General features: G+C 37.1%; 1 pseudogene; it reads left to right on the top strand.

The window, feature by feature from the left end:
• The first annotated feature begins 1,244 nt into the window (after positions 1-1,244).
• Positions 1,245-9,530, top strand: LOC105048937 (uncharacterized; annotated as a pseudogene).
• Positions 9,531-9,775: the final 245 nt, after the last annotated feature.

Genomic DNA, 9,775 nt, shown 5'->3' with positions numbered 1-9,775 from the left:
TTAGTTTAGAATGTCATAATATTATCAAAACTATCTTTTGAAAAATATTTTATCTATAGGATATCATAATTTTAATATAAAATATTATAATTTTGATCTAAGATATCATAAAATTGTCAAAAAGTATCAATATTGAGGTGTTTTATCTTTTGGATATCATAATATTAGTATAAAATATTATAATTTTGATTTACGATGTTATAATATTATCAAAATTATCTTTTAAAATTATTTTATCTATAAGATGTCATAATTTTAACATGAAATGTCATAATTTTGATCTTGGATGTCATAAAATTATCAAAAAGTATCAATTTCGAGATATTTTACCTTTTGTATGCCATAATATTAAAATAAAATATTATAATTTTGATCTAAAATATCATAATATTATCAAAATTATCTTTGAAAGGTATTTTATGTACAGGATGTCACAATTTTAATATAGAATATCATAATTTTAATTTAGGATGTCATAAAATTATCAAAAAATATCAATTTTGAGATGTTTTACCTTCTGAATGTCATAATATTAATATAAAATGTTATAGTTTTGAGCTAGTTGCAAATTATATGAAGGTGAATTAGGATTTTGAGCTAGTTGCAAATCAAGTCTCTTGGCACGTAGCTTGGAGCCTCGAGCAGTGATCTCTGCTAGCATAATGCAAATATCATGAGACTTGGCTTATGTGACAACTTTATTAACTATCGAGCACCTCTATACATGCACTATCTTTAATAAAATAAAAATAAATCTAAAATAAAAATATGTATTCTAACTAGTTTAGTTTGTATCTAGGAAAGAAACAATAACGATTAAATTATCTGAAAGTGGCAAAGCAGCACTTATTAGAAAGAACCAAGGTTACCAATGGAGAAAGAACTAAAGTTCTCTTCATTGTCTTTGTATAGCATGTACAGCCTTCCACCTTTTAATACTCAAGTATAATCTTAAAAATAATTTACTGAAATGTTATTATTCATTCTGTGTTAAGCGGATTTTTGATACCAAAAAAAGAAAAAAAAAAAATCTGTGTTAAGAAGTGCTTCCAGACCATCCGTCTGGGCCTCAACTGATCTAAATAGCTCTGGGGCTCGAGGAACTAGAGCTGATCATGGGCCGGATCTCGGATTACAACCGGGCTTCGGGCCAATGTGTCATTGTCTTCCTTAGCCCGGCCCACATCTGTTCTAGTTCGAACCGACGACCGCAAGGCTATAAATCGCTAGCCCCATGGCGCACCGTCGCAAGGTGGGGCTGGGCAACGGCGACGACGGCGGAAGATGGGCTGGTGGTCTCTCTACCCCGATCCCCACCTCTACGTCTCCCTCCCCCTCTCCCTCCTCCTTTCCTCTCTGGTTCGTCTCCTCCCCTCCCAGACCCTGGCGCTAATCCCCCTTTCCTGTCTTCTCTCACCGTCGATTTTTTTTCCTCCTCTTCTCTTTTTGCAGGCGTTGATCTTGGCGCTTGGCATTGCCGCCTTCTTCCTTGAATACGTCAGAAAGATCGGGTGCAGGCACTCGTAAGCCCCACACCCCCCTTTCACCTCCCAGTCCAAACCCTCCTTGTGTTTCTTGCCATCTATCTTATAAATTTCAGGCTCGAAATAACGGCCGCCTCGGATTCCTTCTTCGAGGATCCCAACTCGTTGAAGAACGTGAGCACGCCAACAAAATCAAAACTTGATCCCCCCTTCCCCTTTCTTTCTTTGTTTCATGAACCGCTGATGAGAACTTTATGGTATTATCGATTTTTAATTCGCTGCTTTTGTCATAAATTCTTTAGCTAATATAGGGAATACGTTGGATAATTGGTTTCGATTGCATGAGCATAGATTTAAAGAATCTGGATTTCACAATGCAGTTTGAGAAATTAAAATGAACGGGAAAGGGACTCCTGGCAATAAAGGAGAAAGCTTAGATTTAGAGCTCGTGCACTGATTTGTAGTATCATTGACAATAAGGTCATGCAAACCAGTGGATGTGTGGATGACATATGAATTTATGAGTTCTTAAAGTCTCCGTTTGCTATATTGGGTGTTTCTAATTAAAAAATAGAAAAACATTCTTTTCAAGTTAGTCAGTGGGTGTCGTGGCTTTGAGGTTCTTGGCTATTTGTAAATTTGAAGAAACTGAGATTGATAATTTTGATGGTCAAATTTAAAAATTCTTCCATCTAGTTAGTTCCAGAATTGTTTCCTAGAAGAGCTCTACAATGTACGAATACACAAGACACCAGATGCGTACCAATATGTGCATGCTTATCTGTGGATTGAGATTGTCGTTATTGTTGTTTGATTTAGGAATTCCCTTTCATTGTTTCTGTTATAAACAATGTCATACTTTCACAAATATGATTTAAGTACTCCTAGTTGCTCTTGTTGTCAAGAAAATTTGTCATGCTTTGACAGAATATGCTACCTGCTTTAGTCAGGTGGAGAAACATGATGATTACAGCAACCTCAAAGTGGATACTAAGGAATGATCATAGGCTGATAAGTGCACAACCTACGTGTCGTTAGATTTGCTATGTATGCACAATGGCCGCATTTTTTTTTTTAAACCTCTTATGATATGCTAATGTTTGTCCCAATTATGTTCCACAATCTTTCATGTGCTTCCTCCCAAGCAACATTTCAAAGTGCATTTTCTTTTAACAAAGCATGCTTAGGATTACAATATATCACAAATGGGAGATTCAGAAGTTCTAGAATTGTTAAAATTTCTCCTTGTTATCTTTAGCAATTTTATGCTTACCGCACAATTTGAAATTATTTATAACACTCATGTTCCCAACTTAAAATTGTAGTCCTCTCTCACCTTTTATAGCTCTTTTTTCTTTTGTGCTTTCTGTTATATAGACTAATCATTTGGAAGATGAATTCAACATACAAAAAGTTCCCAACAGATTAACAAGAAGATAAAATGAAGTGTTATATACATCTATTCTGTCTCAAACATGAGTTGTTAGTGCAAATTAAATTCAATTTTAGATATCTGTTGAGTTAGAAGAACAAGCCACATCTGGTGATCGGATTGGGAACCATAAGAAGGATTTGAAGACAGGAACTACATGACACTACCCTTCTTTTCTTTCGTGATGTAATGTTGTGGAATAATTTAGTGTTTTTACTTGATTATGTCCGCCTTAAAACCCTCAAAACCTTTTGTTTTGTTATCCTCTTAATCTTTAAAGGAGACATTGAAGCGTAACTTTTATCTCATTCAACTGTACTTGAGATTGTTGATGTACTGTGGACTTTAATTATAAGCCATGATGCACTTACTTTGATGCTTGAATTATTTGTTTCGACAAAACCTTTCCAACTTATATTGGTAATGCTGATAGTTTTTTTATGCCAGGTCCCTTGCCCTTCTATCTGCAATCCTGCTGAAAAGTATATATCTTTGATTATTCCTGCATTCAATGAAGAGAATAGGCTTCCTGGGGCTCTTATTGAGACCATGAAGTAAGTGATTAAATGACGGAGTGCATACCAAGTTATATATAGATCATGGATATTTCGCGATGGTGTTTGAAGGTACTTGTGGATAGCGGATGCTAAAACTTTTAAGGTTTACTTAATTTTTGTGATTGAAGAAAACTTGGGAACCATCATACTTAACTCTCTGTCTATAGGTGCCCTTTTGGCCAGACTAATTGCAAAGACGTGTCTTAGGGGTTAATTTCTTGAGTTAATAAGAGAACTGGTTGCATTGAAATGTCCCAATATTGTGATGATGCTTGTTGTTAGTACTTCTAAACTAAAATATGTTCACCTACTGGATGCTGTTTCTTTGCACAATATAAGTGAAAGCTTGTAGCATGCATCAGAATAAGATAGTGCATTGTGAAACCTTACTTCCCTTAAAGGTATCTTCTTTCTTTCTCTGTGTTGCATTTTGTCTCTGTGTGGCTTTTGATTTTTAGTGCCTTGCCTATCTGTTTTGGCAGTGCTTTTTATTTGTAAACTGCTTTTTTGTAGTTATCTCCAACAACATTCAGCAGTTGAGAAGTCCTTTTCTTATGAGATATTTAAAAAATTTTATAAGTCACGTAAACATTATATCTAGTCATTTTTGCTTGCATGTGGCAGTAATTTCTTAATGTGGATTCAGATGATTGAATATGGAAAATAATTTTTACGCAAACATTCAACTGATGGAATCTACTGCACATGTCAATAATCTCTCACTGCCTACACTATATGGCTGCTTAATTTGCTATTTTTAGAATTATATGCTGTGGCCTACATGTATATCTTATCCACCATTTTCAAAAGCACCCTACATCAATTGTGCTGTTTATTTTTGTTCCATCTGGAGTTGGGTAGTTTTTCCTCATCAGAGACATGTTTTATTGTTCTTCAAAAATTAAAATTTTCATGTACAAATAATTTCCTACCTCTAGATGGAAATAACTTTGGACATCTGTTACTGCCCCTTTCTTGTTAGCTATCGGATCTCGCACTTACAATGACACATGTACAATATTCTAAAAATGACACCGTGTACAGTACTCTAAAAGTTATATGACTCATGACTATCTTTATCATCTAAATCCAAATGCAGCTCCAAGCCCAAAAGGGAAACCTTTTCCTAAAAGAGGCTTGATGGCATTCTAGGAATGTAGACTGGCATGAAAATTATAACCCTAACTCTCAGAATGTTAAAGGATAAAGAGTACGTATCTATAACTGGTAAAAGAAGAAGTTTGGTGACATATGACTGCTGCTTCCAGCTGAACATGTTCACTATAGATGCCAAATCCTCCCACGGGACAAGAGGTCATGAAAAATATAGCATTTCTCCTTAGTCATAGCTTCTAATGAAAAGCTTGTCGTAGCATTTTCAATTTAACTAGCTCATAATCCCGTGCCATGCACTGGATTGTAAATCGTTGGCCGCACCATCTTCCTTATCGGCCAATCCGACACCGACAAAACCACCATTGCCATGAGCCTCGCTAAGTCCCTTGACTAGGAGACTCCCTTCCACTGGTAAGACCAACATTGCCATTGACCTTGCTAAGTTCCTTGGCCAGGAGATCCCCTTTGCCACCATCTCCAGCTCCAAGCTCTTCTCCTTCGAGATATCCAAGATCGAGGCCTTCATTCAGACTTCCATTGTTTAGATCTTCGCCCAATTTTAATCCCAAAACTTGTAAAGGAAGATCAGGAGGAAGGACACTGCCACCACAGGATCCGCCAATCCTTCGGCCACTGAATGCATCACACGACAAGAATTCCCGCTCACATATAAGAAACCCTACTCCGATAGGATAAGTAGGGCAAAAACCAAATTAAAAAAAAAAAATTCAAGAGCCGAGGAGGAGGAAGAGGTTTGATGGTCTACCGACTCTCCCCTTCTAGCTTTCTTTTTTTCTTTTCATCAAAAGCGAGGAGAGGAGAGGGAGGTGGATTGATGGGATGAGATGAGGTTGAGATGGCGACAGGAAGCGAGGGGATGGATGGATTGGACTCTAGGGCAGAGAGAGAGAGAGAGAGAGAGAGAATGATGTTGTGTATAAGTGGCCGTAAGGACCAGAGGGGGAGAGAGAGAGTGCGTGGAACAGGGTGGGATGGGTATAAATAGTCGTCACCACATAATCACCAGGTGCATTGCATCCATCTTGAAACCACCGATCCCTTGCCTTGCCCTCTGGCATGCCATGACTCTATTAAAAATATGTGTCAGACGGAGGCTTTGCCAATGCAGAAGCCTCCATTATATATATATATATATATAAGATTACATCCTTTGACATGCAACCGGAGCAGCTACGACAATCCCCTTTAAACCGAAGTATAACCACCATGCTTAAATAACTAGGCAAAGAATATGGCAGCTTCTAGACAATTCTTTTAAGCTATGTAATCTAAAGCAAGTGTCGTCCTTGGCCTGCCGCACATTTTGCTTTATCTTTTCAATGGTGAATGTTCTACCATACCTGGACCTTCAGCAGGCACATATGAATTTAAATAGATTTTGGCAGCTAAATTCCTTCATAAAGGACTCAAAAGGAGGGAGTTGCAAGTCTCTCAAAGAAGTTTGAGAACCACTTTCGGTTTGGTCAAAGTACTAGGTTATATTTAGCATGTCGTCTGCATATAGCTGATGGTTGGTCTACCCTCTTTCAACCAGTGGCAGGTCACTGAGTAAATTATCCTGCTTTTCTTTGCAATTAGTAGCCTTAGGGCCTCCCTTAACAAAAAGGAAGAGTGGTGGGGAAGGAATCCCCTTATGTTCAAAGGCCTGTAATGGTGAATGACTTGTAGCTTTAGTCAGTCAAAAATTGAAATTATACCAGGAAGTGTGACAAGACAATGGTAGGTCTAGCTGTACAATAATAAGGATACAGAACATTGAGGCAAGTAAGAAAATCACTTCTTACTATTTTCTTTCAGATAGTTTTATTTTCTCAGCATTTTCCTTTTTCCCTTGTGTGGCTCCACATGTATTAGCTTATGTATCCTGGGTGGTTTATCCAGATGCAGCAATTAATGGCTGTTCAAATCTTTTAAGTGAAGAGATATGGTTACTTGGGATGTTGCACTGGAGCATGACTCATAGATAAGCTTAAGGTGGGAAAATGGAAGGCATTAAGGCTTTTGTCACTGTGCTTGTGAAATGACTTGATATTGCACTATAACCTTTATAGATGATGTTTTCTGCTCTAATTAGTTGCTTGTAATGTTGCTCACTGTTGCATCTTTGTTACTTACTACTTGCTCCTCATGCTCATAGATTGGCTGTCTATAAAAGAAAATTGAGATTTTTTTTTTCCTGATTTTCACATTGTTGGATGAGCTTCTGTGCAGGTTTTGATAGTTGATGATGGAAATACTGATCGGACATCAAAAGTAGCATTTAATTTTGTAAGGAAATACAAGATTGATAATGTAAGGGTTATTCTACTCGGAAGAAATCATGGAAAAGGAGAAGCTATAACAAACGTGAGTCCTTCATAACCTGATGTTTTCCTCCAAGGCCATCCGGCAATTATGTCTAGGTTTTAACACTTATTTGTGATAGAGGCAATGATATGGTGATGCTAATTCAGAATCTTTATCTACTATTGCTGATGCTGCTAGAGTTGTCACATCATGTGCAGTATTGATTGATTAATGCTTCCAATTTTGTGAAAACATTGTTAAACAGGGAATGCTCCATTCACGTGTGAGCTGCTTCTAATGCTTGATGCTGATGGGGCAACGAAGGTGACTGACCTTGAAAAGCTGGAAACTCAGGTCTGGTTGAACACTCAACTTGCAGATATATGCAAACCCAGTATTTCTTTCTAATTAAATCTCGTGTATCCTCTTGATTTCTTTAAGCATTTGCTGAAATAAGATAGCAAACTGATTATTGATCTACCTGTTTATTTGCCAGATACGTGAATTGAGAGAACTTAACTCATCTGCTGCAACACCTAATGGGCTGAGTTTGAAGCTGTCTGATATCGAGGTTGCTGCATTTGGTTCTCGTGCTCATCTTGAGAAGCAAGTTCTTGCTACAGTATGTTTCCTTTTCCTCTAACAATCATATGTATACTTTCCTTCTTAGCTCATTAGCTTTCTCTAGTCTTACTCTTCGACTATGCTGTTTGTATATTATTCCAGAGGAAGTGGTACCAGAATTTTCTTATGAAGGGTTTCCATCTTGTAGTTTTATTAACTGCAGGTCCAGGAATTTGTGACACACAGCTATGCTTGTATGCTTCGTAATCCCCCAATTATCTAGCTATGACCATGATAGAAGATATTCTGCTTGTAGATTATGGAACCACATTACAAACCTGAGGATTGTAAGGTTGTATACATTCTTATAATGTACTTGTTACATCTGTTGCAGTGCGGCTTTAAGATGTTTACAAGAGCTGCTGCCCGAAAGCTATTCACAAATATTCGGTTGAAGAGGTATCTGTTCAACACTGTTCATTTTGACGACATCCGGTCTTCTTCTGGAACAGATTTTTTTTTCCTAGGTGTGGGTGTAATATCGACCTGCAGAACTTATGTTGCATGGCACTTGCATGGCAGCTATATTTCTTTTTACTATTGCAAAGTGGAAACTTCAGTAACATTGTGATTCTGAAATATAGCCTTAGAGTGAGAAATATATTAGGAAATTGTGATCATAAGTATTAGTTACAACAGTGTAGGCCTGTGATCAGAAAAGGGAAACGAGATTCTACATAATGGTGCAAATTCGATCCATGGTTTTAGACTTGGATGGCTGGCCAGCCACCAATGACCGTGGATTCACAGTGTACATTATAACTTTTGATGATCATGCTGGATTCCAGCACAATCTGAGGAACCTTGGCTCAAGCCAGCCTGACATTACATCTTACAATTGGAAAGAAAAAAAAAAGATTACTTAATTTCAGGAGAAATTTAATCTCAGTTCTCTTCTTACTTTTCTGCATACTGGAGCTAACTCTTTGAGTAGTCCATTCTCACTTGGGGATGCCAGTGGAGAATTAGTAAGGATTCCACTGAATTTAGTTTTCTTAAGAAAAGTGAATTTAGACATGGTTCACAACAAAATAAAATGGAGCCTTAGTGGTTAAATGATCTTGTTAACAGAGTGCAATGAAACCTAGTCAAATAATCTTCTAAATTATCAAAACTTTTTCAGATATTCTCAATTTTTCATTTTCATTTTATTTTTATTTTTATTTTTGTGCTAAGAAAGGGGAGGGAGACCTACATGATACCCATGTCTAGATTCTTAGGGATGCACCATTCAAGAATTGAACCCAGAATCTCTGGTTGTCAAGCAAATGACCACTGGTGCAGGTCCCAATTTGTAATCATTTTTTATTATATGTTCTTTGATTTAAAATAATTAATTATTATTATCAGATTACATATGTTATTGAGTTGCAAAATTGTTTCTAAAAGAATGCCTTTCAGCGTTGTTGGATCCTTCTCTTTTATTCACATACACTATCATGATGCTTTCCAGTAAACCTGTTTTTTCAGGGAGATATTTTTATTAATGAATTAAATGGTGTGGGTTGTATTCCCAGCTTTTCGTGTTTTATGCTCATCAATCATGAGATACTGTTTCAATATGATTGTCTCGCCTTTGCCTTTTCATTTAACTTTGATCAAGCATTCATAAATTTTAGAAAGTTCAGCTGATGAAGTTCCACCGAGCAATAAAAACCGATCCTGATAGCCATAATAAAAATTGGTGTATTTAAGTTTTATGCAGGTGGTGCTTTGATGTTGAGCTGGTCTACTTATGCAAGCATCTTGGCATCCCAATGGTTGAGGTCTCTGTTACCTGGTCTGAGATTCCTGGATCTAAAGTGCACCTGACCAGCATCATACACATGCTTTTTGAGCTTATTCTTATTCGTCTGGGCTACGGACTCGGAATATGGAAAATTCACATCTGACTATCTGTACGCTCTCCCATGGAGCTGACAAAATCCTTAATGTTGTCACTCTTGGAACTGCAGGAAGGTATAAACTATAAACTATAAAGCAATCAGGAATTTGAAATTTTGGAGTCCATATCATATTTGTTGATGGGGCACCCATATCTTTGGTGGCTCTTCTAAAGCATTTTTCCTCTGGGGGGCCGAACTTTCTGATTTATTATTAGTATAGGAGGAAAACACGAGATTGATATAACTGTAATCTACAAGTTACAAGACCAGAGACTTTTTATGTTTCTGATTGTCAATTCTCTCTAAGGCTGCATGTCATTTCGACAATCTAGATCCTGGGAAAAAGAACCATGGACACCGCACCACCCA

This window comes from Elaeis guineensis, chromosome 7, assembly GCF_000442705.2.
Source record: "Elaeis guineensis isolate ETL-2024a chromosome 7, EG11, whole genome shotgun sequence".
Taxonomy (NCBI): Eukaryota; Viridiplantae; Streptophyta; class Magnoliopsida; order Arecales; family Arecaceae; genus Elaeis; species Elaeis guineensis.
Note: the sequence above shows the minus strand (reverse complement) of the source record. Positions and strands in the feature narration are given on the sequence as shown.